The following is a 13,636-nucleotide window of genomic DNA, read 5'->3' as shown; positions in this document are numbered from 1 at the left end:
TGCCTCGATTCCGAGAACACTTTAAGAATCTTGGGCAGAAATTTGCTTGGATCCAGATTTCACTGGGTATCTTTGTGGATTACAGCATCACATGCCCCAAAAGCAAGACCTGGCCCCCACCTCTGTTGCCAGTAGCCCATGGAAATAAGCTCCTTTAGACAGGCACAGCGATCACGATTTGTCAGCAGGGACATCGACAGGTCTTGTCGGATGGCACGAGGAAGAGTGCATGTGCGTGCACCCAGAATGTGTGTGCTCTTGCCTTCTACATATTTGCATCCAGTTGTTAATTAACAGCCATAAAAGCTCTGCAAACATTTAAACAGACTTTAAATATCCATGAAAGCACAGTTGTAATGTAAAGCATGCCCACCTAATTAATGTAATAAAAGTATCAATTTCAGAGCCTCCACAGAGGCACACGGCAGCTCCCCCGGGGCCCAGAGCCCCCCCTCCATAAGCACACTTCAGCAGCCCCCATGCCACAGTTTGAGGGATGGCTCAGCAGTGGCAGCAAGCCCGGGCTGCTGGCTGGGCAATTACCACAGCGCTGGCTCTCTGCTCAGCTCTGCTCTAAAAACAAGCAGGCACAGCTCAATGTCGGGGATGCATCTCCTTCTCCCACTCCTGCTGACCGCCCCCCTCCCAGTTTCCCTCCCCTTGCCTCCTCTTTGATCAGGGGTTGGTAATTGCCTGCTCCTGTCCTCCCTGGTAAAGACTTGGCTGCTCCCCAGGGTTTTGAAGCCCCCCAACCAAATCCTAAGGCTGGCTTAGAGCTCAGGTGGCCTCTTTTTAAATGGGAATGGCTTATAGGTGTCTCCAATTTTCTGCATCTGTAGCATATGAGGGGAAGTCTCAAGATTTTTCCAAGAAATCTTGGGAAAAAAAATATTCGGCATTTCTTTTAAAAAAGCAGAGGTTCTCTGAGTCAGAGAAATGCAGAGTTGGGCCTGGAGAAACATACCCAGCCTTATGCACTGGGAGAAAACCCAGAGTTAGACAGTCTGCTAGTGCAATGCTGACACACGTTTAACCTCAGAATTAGTGTTACTCAGACCATCCTTTTTGAGGGCAAAATCAAGGAGAAAAAACAAATGCAAAGAAGTGCTGATTTGACTATGCCTTTGAGAGATATTTTCCTGTACAGCCATCAAGCCAATATAACACTAGCAGTAAAAGCTTTTCCAACAATACCTACCTCTGCATGGGAACAGCTGACCCCAACACTCCCTGTTATATCAGCCATCATTTTATTCAGACCTCCTGCTTGTCTGACTTGCCAAAACCACTTCATGTAGGGTCACTAAACATCCCCTGACAGGAAAAACTTGTGCTTATCACTAACTTGGATTAAGTTCAGACAGAAGACCCTGAGGGACAAAAGCATCAGATTTAACTACCTCAAGAGAAATAAATTTGACCCTAAATCTCATTTTTAGTCATCTGGATCATTTAATCCCCCTCAGCTTTGCAGATGACTCAATCACCCAAAAGCCCATATAACCTCCAGCAGGCAAGGGTAAGGAGGTCTGGAGAGCCACTCCTGTACTATCATCCTTTTGAATCTCTTTGGGATTAAATGAACCTCTCCCATAATACTTCTGAGAGGCCTGTCTCTGTATTAAGCCCTGTGCTATTTTCTCACACGTGTTTATTTGTTTAGTCCTCTAAATTCAGAACACAGACTTCTGCCTTGGTCCCCATTCTCTGTCCTGGTCCCTGGGACACGGCCACAATGGCAATGTCCTGTAGAGGAACAGAGCCAGAAGCTCTCCTGGGGCTCCATCCTCCACCCATGACAGACTGCTCCAGTAAAAGCAAGTGTTTAATGAAGTCCTGCAGGTTAGCTCCTGTACCCAAGGTGCTAGATTTCATCATAAAAACAAGAAATGTCTCTGAGTGGTCTATTCCAATGCCAGAATTTCCCCCACTTATTTTTTTTTGTTATTATTATTTTGCATGGAGCACTTGGTAACCCCAAAATCTGCATTTCTCACCCTACTTCTCCAGTGCCTTCTGCTAGTGCAGTTCACCCAGGGTGGCTGCGTGGTATCAGAACCTGCACAGAGCAGGCAGGAGAGACCAAGGCTTTTAGACCTGAGCCAGAAAGGAGTCTCAGCTGTATACTCATTAGCCTGTGTGTACATGATAATTAATCATACCAGGTGTGAATAATTGAGAATAACTAACCACATGTCTCCTGGCAGATAAGTATGCATACTCTCTGGTTCCGATTATGCCTTCCCTGCATTATAGTAGGTACACTGTCATTAACAGTGTTACGCCAGACATAATCTGAGTCTTCTCAATGCAACAAACAAGCAGGTTTTCTGTGGGTTTTCTTTCACCTTTGGATAAATCTCCTACATCTCTTACTGGAATCGAGTTAGCAGCACAAGTGTGACTTACCCCTGTTTCTGCCCCCATGGCTCAGAGCACTGGATAATCATGGCTGGCCATAGCAGATGTGCCACTGCAAACAGCCATGCTGGGACCACAGGAATAATCCTGCACCAGGAGAGGTTAATTAGGTGAAAGAGCAACGTGCAGAGGGTTACTTCTTTACATCCTCAGTTGTTTGTGTGATTAATAATGTAAAATGACACCTCATTAGCTTTTCAGGAGGGAGAGGATAGGTGCAGAGGGCTAATTACTAATGGGAGATAACAAGGAGCAACAGCATTTCAAAAGGCAGCAGTATTTATCACAACCTATTTGAAGCTGAACTATCCAAAACGTGCAATGTTGTTTTATAGAACTCCAAATGAGTATTCTTGCAATTGTAAAACACATCAGGATCTTTGTGCTGCCTCTAATCTGTCAGTTCACCTTCAAGGATTTAATGAACTCGTCTAGGTTACAAAATGTTTTATTCAAGGCAAAATCTGATATTATCATTTAAGATGTAAATCCTAAACTAATAGAAGCTGAGGTTGATAATAAAATAGCAATTAATCCATGTTGAGGGTAACAAAAATTAACAAACTGCTGTTCAAATATTTATAGCAGAGAAATTCTGTTACTTGTTCATTGATGAAGTTTTGAAGGCTGACTTTGAAAGTCCAAACCCCTGCTTTATGTCGAGTAGAAGGTTCTCCCATAAGGAGCTGCGTAGCATTTACAGCAACAGAACCAGCCCCAGTGACAGCAACAACTACTTCCAAGGGGGACCATGGGAGCATTCATTTCTAATCTTCCCAATTTTCCTCATGCTGTTTACTGTCCTGAATATTTAACCTCTTCTCCATTATAGATGGAGAGCTGGAGCAGGGAAATGATTCACTGAAGAACTGTAATTCTGCAGCTGGTGGGTACCACATAAACTTCACCGCACTTGCCTGGTCTGATTTAAAAGTTTGAAAAGCAATCCAGAGCAGCTTTCTGACCCTTTTCTCTCTTGAGTTTTGCGTACTCAGTGGAAAAACAAACCAGCAAAAACAAACCAAGGAAAGGATGTATGTTTCTATACAGCAAGGAGCTGATCTGTGGAACCCACAGTCACATCATATTGTTAAAGGAGAAGCATCCATAACAGATGCAGATACTGGAGATGTGGAAGTATATTAAGATGATCACAAGCTGGGAGGGCTAGAAAGGATCCTGTTTCTGTCTGCAGGTCAGATAGTGGCAGGGACCAAGAAAAAAATGTCCTGCATGGTGCAGTTATTCTATTTCTGACCCACGTGTGCTTTTCTTCCAGAGACGCTTGAGACAAATAGCTGCTTTTCAATCACACAGCCTTAGCAAGACATACTGCACCATTAATGGGAAGGAGAGAGGGAGAAGAGAGGAGGACATCGCTCCTACAACCCCACCCAACAAATCTGTCCCGACTAGATGGGCCACCAGTCTCAGCTGCTGCATATATTCTCTTTTGTGCCTCCATCTGGATTATAGACTGTTCAGTTCAAATCTCCAAGGCATTAAAAAAAAATCAGCTATGCACTCCCAAGCCCCTTCCACAAGCCCTCTGCTGGAGTCAGACACCCAAAAAAAGAGAGGGAAAAAAAGGTGTGTGCAAACATCTGCAGGTGGCTGCTCACCAATGCATGCTATCATTTCTATCCCAACTAGTTCTCCCAAGCCAAAGTAAAAATTAAAGTTGGCATGTCACTCTGCAGGCAGATGTGTTTCATAATGCATAGGCAGGATATATTTTATTAATTCTGTTTTTTTGTAGATCTCTCTTTGCATAAGTTTCATCCTTCCATGAAGCTCCTTGGCTCTGTGGGTAGTGTGTTGTTTTTTAATTATTTTTTTTTCCTGTGGGATGCTGTTGCAGGCTGATACGGGGATCTGAGCAGATCCCACAGTGCTCTGTACATGCGACAGCAGCAGGAGAGTCCTTGGGACAGAGGCAAGAGAGTCCCAGCCTCAAGAATCAGGTGGTGAAGGTTGCTCTTACAGTTGTGTAAGGTCTTTAGATACAGAGTCACCTCTACTAGACAGCCAGTTTACAGCACTCCCTTGATGCTAACCTAAAAACTGCTTCAGGGCATTTAACATTTTCCTGCAATAAGCCTTTGGGAAGTATCATTTGCTTATAGGATCTAACTGTTGAAGGGGAAAAAAAAAAAAAAAAAAAGAAGCATGGATATTTCAGTGCTGAATGCTTCCTCTCTGTGTTGACAGATGTGTGATAAAACCCTGCTTCCTGTGAGGCAGACTGCACTGCTCTTCCCCATCCCCCCTGAAAAACATATTAATTATATTTAGGTAACTCACAGCATGTCAAAGTTTGAGACTTAGAAAATCAGCTAGGAAAGGGTAGTAAAACTGACAGGGTCAACAGAGTTTGTATGGTGCTTCACTCGCTCACATCTGCTGCTCCTTTCATCGCTGTGTTGCAGTGCAGCCTCTCGCACCCACGCACTGATAGTGCCAACAATACCCCAGATTTTCTCTGCTGTGAGGACCCAAATGGACAATCTCATCCTGTTCCTAGTGGAGCACCATGTTGCTTCTCCTGTTACTCTCACACATTGTTTTCTGAAGTCTTTCAAGCAGTTTCCTCCACTCTGATTTACCATCAGCCTCCTCCCAGGGACAGAAACAGCCACGCAAGGGAGGCTGCTCGCCAGGGCAGGGTCCATGCCTGTGTTTGGGGTGCATCACTCACAGAGGTCCTTTCAGAGTCAGAGCTGCAGGAGAGACTCCGGCCCCAGCCAAGAGCACCAGTGCAAACACACCTTCCCCAGGTGCCAAAACTGACTGCGAAGCAACCCGGGGTTTAGCTCCCCCACCCGCCACGTCAGCGGGCAGGCTGGCTCGTGGGCCCGGTCCCTGTGACCACTGCCCGCCCGACCTGGGCAGCCAGATTTTCCCTTCTGAACCCATCACTTCAATTCCCATTTAGATTTTTTTTTTTTTTCCACAGGTGAAAAACACAACATTTGGGGGCAGGCAAAAGCACAAGCAAACAATGTACCAGCCATTTGGAAACACGTTGAGAAGGACACCATCCACTAATGGCACCATCTGGGGACCAGCACTTTACATAAAACATTTCAGAGCCAGGCTTTTGTGAGCTGAACCTATGTGGGAGCATAAAGCAACCAGTTATTTTTGGAGCAGTGTTTCCAGGCTGGGTTTGATTGGTGGGGTTGTGTTGTTTTGTGGTTGGTTGTTTTGGTTTTTTTTTTTTTGGTAGTGTATTTTTGTTTTGTTTTGTTTTTGTAAGTTTGTTTGGGTTTGGTTTTTTTTTGTTTTGTTTTGTGGTTTTTTTTTTTTTTGGTGGTGGTGGTGGTTTTGTTTGTTTGGTTTGTTTTTTTGTTCCCTTTTCTCTTCCAAAAAATCTTTTCAACAATCTTTCAATAGTTTCAATGCTCAAAAGCATGTGCTGAACAGCACAGTGTTCAGCTATTCTTCCACTCATGAAACTACCATTTCACAAGGTCAGCCTGCAGAATATGTACAGAAATCTTCATGCTCTCCCTTTAGGGACATTTTACACTAAATAAAGGTACTATAATTCTCTGTCTCTTAAGAAAGACACTCAGTTGAGATCCGGGAATGTGAACAGACTCAGATAACGGCACATCTATGCTCAGGGCAGGCCAGGATTTAGGAAGGTGCAGACTTCCTTTTAGACCCACAAGATGTTTTCTGGGTTAGCTTTTTAAAATATTTCTAAAAGAAACTGAAGGATGTTTCTAGCAAAAAAAAAATGTGTCAAACTTGAAATCGTTGGCATCTTATTTTGAAATGTCAAAGCAAATTTTTGTCCTCCATTTTTGCCTTTGACTAACTCAAATTTGCAAAACATCTTAAGTAATGGAAGTTGATTCTTTCTGCCAGGAAAGGTTTTGCCCCAAAATTAAGCATCTAACTTGAATTCTGTTTTTTCCCCATGTCCTGAAAGGAAAGATGGAAAAGTACTACGACACATCTTATTCAACACAGATCTCCTTTATGGTGTTGAATGATTCAGGTCCAAAATATATGGGCAAAATGGAGAAGAAAAACCCATAAAAAAGTCATGGTAATTAAACAAAGTAACACAAGTACATATAGAAAGTTCATACAAAAACATAGAAATACAGAATCATAGAATGGTTTGGGTTGGAAGGGACCATAAATATCATCCAGTTCCAACCCCCCTGCCATGGAAATATATACATTTTCTTCTACATAAGTACATATAATACATAGAAGGAGACTTGAAAATAGAATTCCTAAAACTAACTCTACAACACTCACTATTTACTGCTAAAACTAACTTTTCAGAAAGCACGCTGGATGACACACAGTGCTGAGGAGCATGATGGCTGCAACATTGCAGATATAACAGATAAAATATTCCTACACTGATTTCTCTCAAACACAAGTGCAGGGAGCTGGGAGCACAAACAATTTAAAGCCAATGACAGGAATAAATAAAGTAGATTGATCATAATATTAATTAAACCTTCAGACAACTTCATACAGTGAAATCAATGTCTACTGTGCAGATAAACTTCATCTGAACAAGAAATAGTGGAGTGAAGTGACAACGGGTTACAAAAATCCATAATCCTCCATGTCATCCTGTCCTTTCCCTTGAAGATGTTTGTAGTGGATGGGAAATGAAAGTATCCCTGTACGTGCATCCACCTTCTCAATGAGTTAGGGTAGGGAAAAGTCCCTTTCCATCAAAATGCCATTTAATTCTGGCCCTGAGCAGTCAAAAGTTGTTTTAATGTTTGTTTCACACTACATTTTAAATGCTGCTGGAATATCCAGGCAGCAGAATCAAGACAAGGCAAATCAAAATTTCTTTCCTTGTTATGAGCAGCACCACGTACTTCAAACAATTTGTACATTTTCAAGACTGAAAAGACCTTTTTCTTGATTTTTTTTTTTTTTTTAATGCAGAGAACTATTGACTATGCTATTACTTCACATTTAATTTTAAAGAGTGAGGCTCATTCAGGCCAAGATCTTTTCTGGTACCCAGTGCTGGCTGGCTGCTGGGTATATATATGCCTTCAGTTAATAAGTTTCTGATGAAAAATATACTGGTAACCAAATGTTAAGATCAAGAAGCCATTATTTTTGAAGGACGGAAGAACAAATAAACAAATAAAAATTCCAATAAAAAATTTTTATTTTAAAGGATAAATTAATATTTGGAATTCTGGACTTCCAGATAACCTTAACCCTAGGAAACAACAAAGGAAGGGAGAAAAACTGAACTGATTTTGCATAGCTCCAAACCACAGAACTGTCAAGAAAACACTTCTGTTTGTTCAGAATTCAGCCATTTTTTGCTACTACATTATTTACAAAAAAATACTGTTTTGGTTTTTTTTTTAATTCTTGTTCTGACAAATCCTGTGCTACAAGCACATCATTCACAAAGGCTGAGATTCACCCCAACCAGCCACTTGAATTTCATTTGTATGTTTAGATAAGAATTTACCTAGACTATGTACTGCCCCAGTGTTCTTCACATGGAATATTTTCAGTGCAAGTTGAATCTGTACCTTGGCATTTAACCTGCCTTTTATTGTTACCTGGTAACAAAGGCAACCTTATTTCACAAGAACTAGATGTAGATGGAAACATCCACTTTTTCAGACAGATTTAGCTGATCTGTCAGCCACATGCATACACTATTAACATACAGATTTAATTTACTGCAAGATCTATTTGGCAGGTGGAACGGGAATCAGCCAGCTCAACAGGACTATTTATGTGGTGATAAATGAGAAATATTGATCAGTGTGGGGTTCCCTTAACGTCTTTCTGACTGTTTTTCCTAATCTTGTTAAACTTCTTTCAGCTGTGACAACTCAGGTGGGCTCCTCTGCTGGTGGAGCCCAAGGGGAGCACAGATGCTGATGGTTCTTCACGGTGTTTTATGCCAGCTGAGGAGCTGATGCTTAGATAATTTCAAAAGGAGAATTAACATTCTCTTTCCCTCTCTCCTCTACTCTCTTCATGTGACTGTGTTTCCTGCAAAACATAAGCTTGACCCTGATTCACTTTCCTATTTATTAGACAACACCATTACTATCAGTGACGTTAGGAGATAAGGAATGGGTGTGAAGGACGAATGAGGAACCACTTATGCTCATTTGTAATAGGAGCTCTGTTTCCTGGCTAACACATTCTGCTTGACTCACAGAAGTTAAACAATGTGCAATGAGACATTGATGGGTATTGACTAAAGGAGAATGTTAGTAACACACAAGCAATAGCATCTGCATGTCCTCACTCTGCCTTTGCGCAGTTTTCCTAGCTGGGCAACTGCTGGGAGGGAGGATAGCCTTCCCCAGCCCACTCACTCTTATTTTCTGATGACAGCAATTGCATCTAGTCAGCTTCATGCTCAATTTGGCATTATTTAAATGACTACAAGTGAAATAAAATGCTCGGAAATACAAATTTTCATGCAGTCATTTGCTAATACACCATGCAGATCTGACTGCTGCAAACAAAAGGCAGTTCTAAGAGGTAAGTGTTTATTACATGAGATCAAGCTTCAGGATCTTCTTTGCTTATTTCCAGCCCCTTTGACTTAATTCCTTTATTTCAGTTTATCCATCAGCAAAGATGAAGGAAAGTAATACCTAAAGAGAGAGTTTTATCCTTAATCTGCAACTCCTATTTTCCTTGATTGTCCCTATAAATCTATGCCCCTTCCTATAATCACTAGGATCTCTCTTACCTGGTAAAGTGCAGGAGGAAGTTATGTGAACTCACCTAATCACTGCAAACACAAATAACAAGTTACACACAAAGTGGGAATTTGTGCAGAGCAGTTAGGGCACTTTCCTGCACAATTAAATAGCATCTACACATATAACTGTCTTGGGGTGGGGCCCTCCTGCCTGTGTCCAGTTTCTATCCATAGTCATTTCCCAGGAAATCATTGACTGGTATTTGGTGCAGTTCTGGGGACAACTAAAGCCTCCTGCAGGGAAGTTACAACATTCAATTAAGAAAAATTGACTTCTTGCCTGAAATTTCCTTTTCCTCTAGAAGTGCTGCTTACAGTTTTTTACAGCAGGTATCTCTGCTGATGAGCTGACAGAGAGTAACCAGATTTTGTTAAAATAATGAGAATATCCTGCACCACTATTGTCCTTCTCAGCATCATGGCTTTTGGAGCCACAGAAATGTGAATCCATCTTCTCACACCAAGACACTGTGCCAGCAGTACTTCAAAGAAAAACACAAGAACTTGTCCTGTTACGGCCCTTATTGCTGAAAAAATGGAAACCATCTTGTAACCACAGATATTGTTTCCTAATTCAATGCCTATTTACTCATTCTAAGGAGGGTTTATACACATAAAAGAGACAGCATCAAAATTTGATCAATCCCACAGCTCTCCCCCACTCCAGCAGCATTTTCTGGTGTGCAAATGGTCCAAACGAGGACAAGGACTCTCTTCATGAGTAGCACAACAGTTCCCAGTATTAGGCTGTGAAGGTCGGAGCCTAAAAAGCAGCAGAAGACAAAGGATTTGAAATAAGAGTCTCATGCATGTTGAAAAAAATGCTGAGAAGAATTGTGTGAGCTGAGAACATGTTTAATTCTCAATGTCACACATATTCTTCCAACAGCTAAAATAAGAAACTATTAGCAAGGCTGCCAGAATTGAAGGGAGTAAGGGGTGGCTTACAGGAACTGCTCGTAGGTGGAAACACAGCTCGTGAGTGAGGAGCAGCTAAGAAACACATCACTCCCTCGTTCAGCCTGACGGGACCTTGCTGTCCTGCAGGACTTAGCTCTCTTAAACTGGAGGTGAAGGTCACAGCAGGAGGGCAAAAGCACAGTCCAGCTCAGCAACCAGCCCTCTGGGAGAAAAGACTATAGACTGTTTTGTTCTAATTTAGGTGTTGAGGATTGTCGTCCTTTTTATCTGCCTTCTGGACTTTTCTCCCTTTAATAGAAATATGTTTATTAAGTCATGTGGGTCTTTTTTGACAAAAGGGGAAAACTCATTCAGTGAGCACAGGAAAATTAGGTATACTTCTGCCAAGTTTCAGGGTGGGTGCATGGGAACTTCGTCCTCATTAACTCCTAAAGAAAAATCCCACAAGGATCATACACGGCCCAGATTGTCATTGACTTCCCTACCTCTCTCAGTCCATGTTTCACCTCATTGTTTTCCCCCATTTGAAATACTGCACGAGAAGAAATACATAAATTTCTTTCTTCCCTAGAGTCAGAAGAATTTCTCCCATAGCCCTGGAAAAGGAAACAGAGTACACATGATATCCAATGGTAAGGACAGACTTTGGAATTGTACTTTCTTTTTTCCCATTCACCTGCAAATGGAAGAATTGTCCAAGGTGGCAAAATGGGAACTTATTTGGCATTTTTGGAGAGGACTCCCTTGAATGTTCACTGACTCCTGTGGCCAAAAGCATGCTCCACACAGCTGCACTCCAAAGTGGATGACAATTTCATCCTTGCTTAAGCATTTTGAGTTTGCTGACACCCGGCATGTGAGAAGCTGTTTGCGTCAGTCTGAGAGATATCTCTATGCCCTTGCACATACAAAGTAATCAAAGCTTTGGATAATCTTTCACTCCCACACTGGGGAATTTTGGTACCCAGCTGGTGGCCTAACTCCCAACAAGGCTAGCTGGACATCCTGAAAACCCTGTGATAACAGAAGGCAGCACCTGACCACCTATTCATTTTATTCCAGCTACTGCTTGCAGGGAGATAATGTTGACGCAGCCCCTGGAAAAAAAGAAGCTGAGAACAACCAACTCAGGTGGTAGGATATGGCATAGCAATCCCATAGCAATGGGACATCCTTCTTGTGTGGCACAGGACTTCTTCCCTTCAGCTATCCTACAGCCTCAAGGGCCTCAAAGCCTCAAGCGAGCTAAAGTGAGTATGAGTCTATCACCTCTGCCAGCCTGGCCTCCTGACGACCTTCACTGCTGTGATGTGGGCACCAAAGCCTTCCTGAACAGGGGTTCACACCCTCAAGGTCATGTTCTTCAAGGCTTTCACTGCCCAAGGAAGAACACTGATGTCCAGAGGAATTGAGAGATGGCATGCACTCCTAGCACCAGTCATGGGGCTACCTCCAAAAAAAACTGACATTTTTATCTCATTTCTCTTCGAGAAGGAGCACCTGAATCCTGCTTAAGAAGGGCTGTGAAAGGTAGCTCCAGAGACTAGGCATAGCCCTGCTCCCAGCACAAATAGTTTTATTGTCTCTCTTTTCTGGCAGCAGCATTTCTTCCATCTCACAGGTGGGTATTAGCTTGATGATACCGACAGAGCTCCCTACAGTCCTTGCCCCGTAGATGAAGTCTACCTGGCCCATGTCTGACGTCTCCCCTGGGTGAAGGAGTGCTACACAGCAGTGGTAGCAAGGGCAAAGCCCAGAGCTAGAAAACAGCAATGTCCCTCTGAACCAAAGGCAGCTCTGGGGTGTGGCTGGGAATGTAGTGCAGTAACCACCTGAATCAGGGCTCTCACGTTTGGGAAAAGTATTTGAGGTTTTCCTCCAGAAAGGCAGTGAGCAGAAAAAACGGGCAGAAGTCCTTACCCCTAAGAAAGCTGAAGATACTAACTGTAATGCCAGAAGCAGAGGTGGGACATATCCCAGCTTTCATCAACTCCACAGAACTGTTTTGGCAACAAGCTGCAAGAAAGGCAGAGCACTTTTTGCCACAGAATTCCTCAAAGAAAAAAAAAAAAAAAAGCAATTTCTATGACGACATAGTGGGATGAGAAAGGAAATCCTCATTTCAATGGAGAATGGTGCAAAAAAAAATTAGGATAGTATGATAAGAGAGCCCCTCTTCAAACACAAATACCTCCTTCAGAAGGAGCAGAGTGGCAAACTCAGCAATTGCTTCTTCACTGCTGCACAGTCATTCACATCACAAGTCTGAGCACCTCCTTTGCAGAAACATGATTAGACCATATATCCACAAGCGTAAAGCACAGGAATGAATGAGGGTCCTATGGCAAGTGCACAGAACGATTCATTCCTCCCACAAAAGTGACAAATAAGGATAATTCCACCTCATTTCCAAGATGACTTTTTGGCCTGGCTGCAATAAAACTGTAACAATTGTAATAGCATGGGCACACAAATTATCTTTGTGGAATTATAAACCTCTGAGGAATTAGATATTTCACTGCATATATCTGCTTGGGTTTTATTTTAGGGCACTATGTGCAACACAGGATGGCCAGCCATTTGCCAGACAGCACACACAAACCAAAACAGTGAGAGCAACCACATTTTCCAGAGCAATTGACTCAGTGGGAAAAGGGAACTGGGCTACAATTCAGCCTTTATTGATGGTAATGTCAATCTTTTGGCCCTGGGAAAGATTTGTGATAAGGTTAAAGATACCTCAGACTGTTCTTACCTTCCCCTCACACAAATTTACAACCCCAAGGACACCTGTTAGGATGAGTGGAGATAAGAAAGGACAGTCATATTTCCTTATCTGGAGCTCTCTATTTTATAGCACTTCAGCTTTACGGTGCAGAAGTGGTTATATTCCCAGAGAGAAAGTCCCCATGAACCTCACGAACAGCTTTCTAAACACTCAATAGCCTCCTGAGAAGATAGTAACTGTGATTCACACGTCTAAAAAAAAACACTCCTACCCAACAGAAACACAGGCGTAGACAAAAAAGCCATGAGAGTTCATCCAGTCCAGCTCACCCCCAAGACGGGGTTTTCCCATCACGTATAAATACTCCAGGCTTGTTTTGATCTCGCATACCATCAAAACCCAAATTGCTCATCCAGGCTCTGATGGAGGCTTTTGTGTGGGATACACAGCATGAAGAGTTTGGCTTTGAGATTTAGAAAAGCTTGTACAACGGCAAGCCAAAAAGTCTGGCAGAGCCTGTTGCTCTGTAAAATATTTAAGGTAATAGGAGCAACATCTATGGACCACATAAAGCCACGTGAGTTTCAGCAGGGAACTACATAAGCTGCCACCTCTTTGTCTAGATTTTGAAACAGCACTTACTTTCAGGGCTGTTTGACACTCTGCTTAATATATTGTTAATATATTATTAATATATTATTTCATGATAACTGTACTTTATGTATAAATTCTTCTATAAGAACTTACAGTGATTCAGTCTATCCCTAAGCTTCTCTGACTTTTGCTAAATTTGGGGGTGGGATGCAATCCCAATTAGTAGTACA

The sequence above is a fragment of the Tyto alba genome, unplaced genomic scaffold (genome assembly GCF_018691265.1).
Source record: "Tyto alba isolate M040663 unplaced genomic scaffold, T.alba_DEE_v4.0 Super-Scaffold_33, whole genome shotgun sequence".
Classification (NCBI taxonomy): Eukaryota; Metazoa; Chordata; class Aves; order Strigiformes; family Tytonidae; genus Tyto; species Tyto alba.
Note: the sequence above shows the minus strand (reverse complement) of the source record.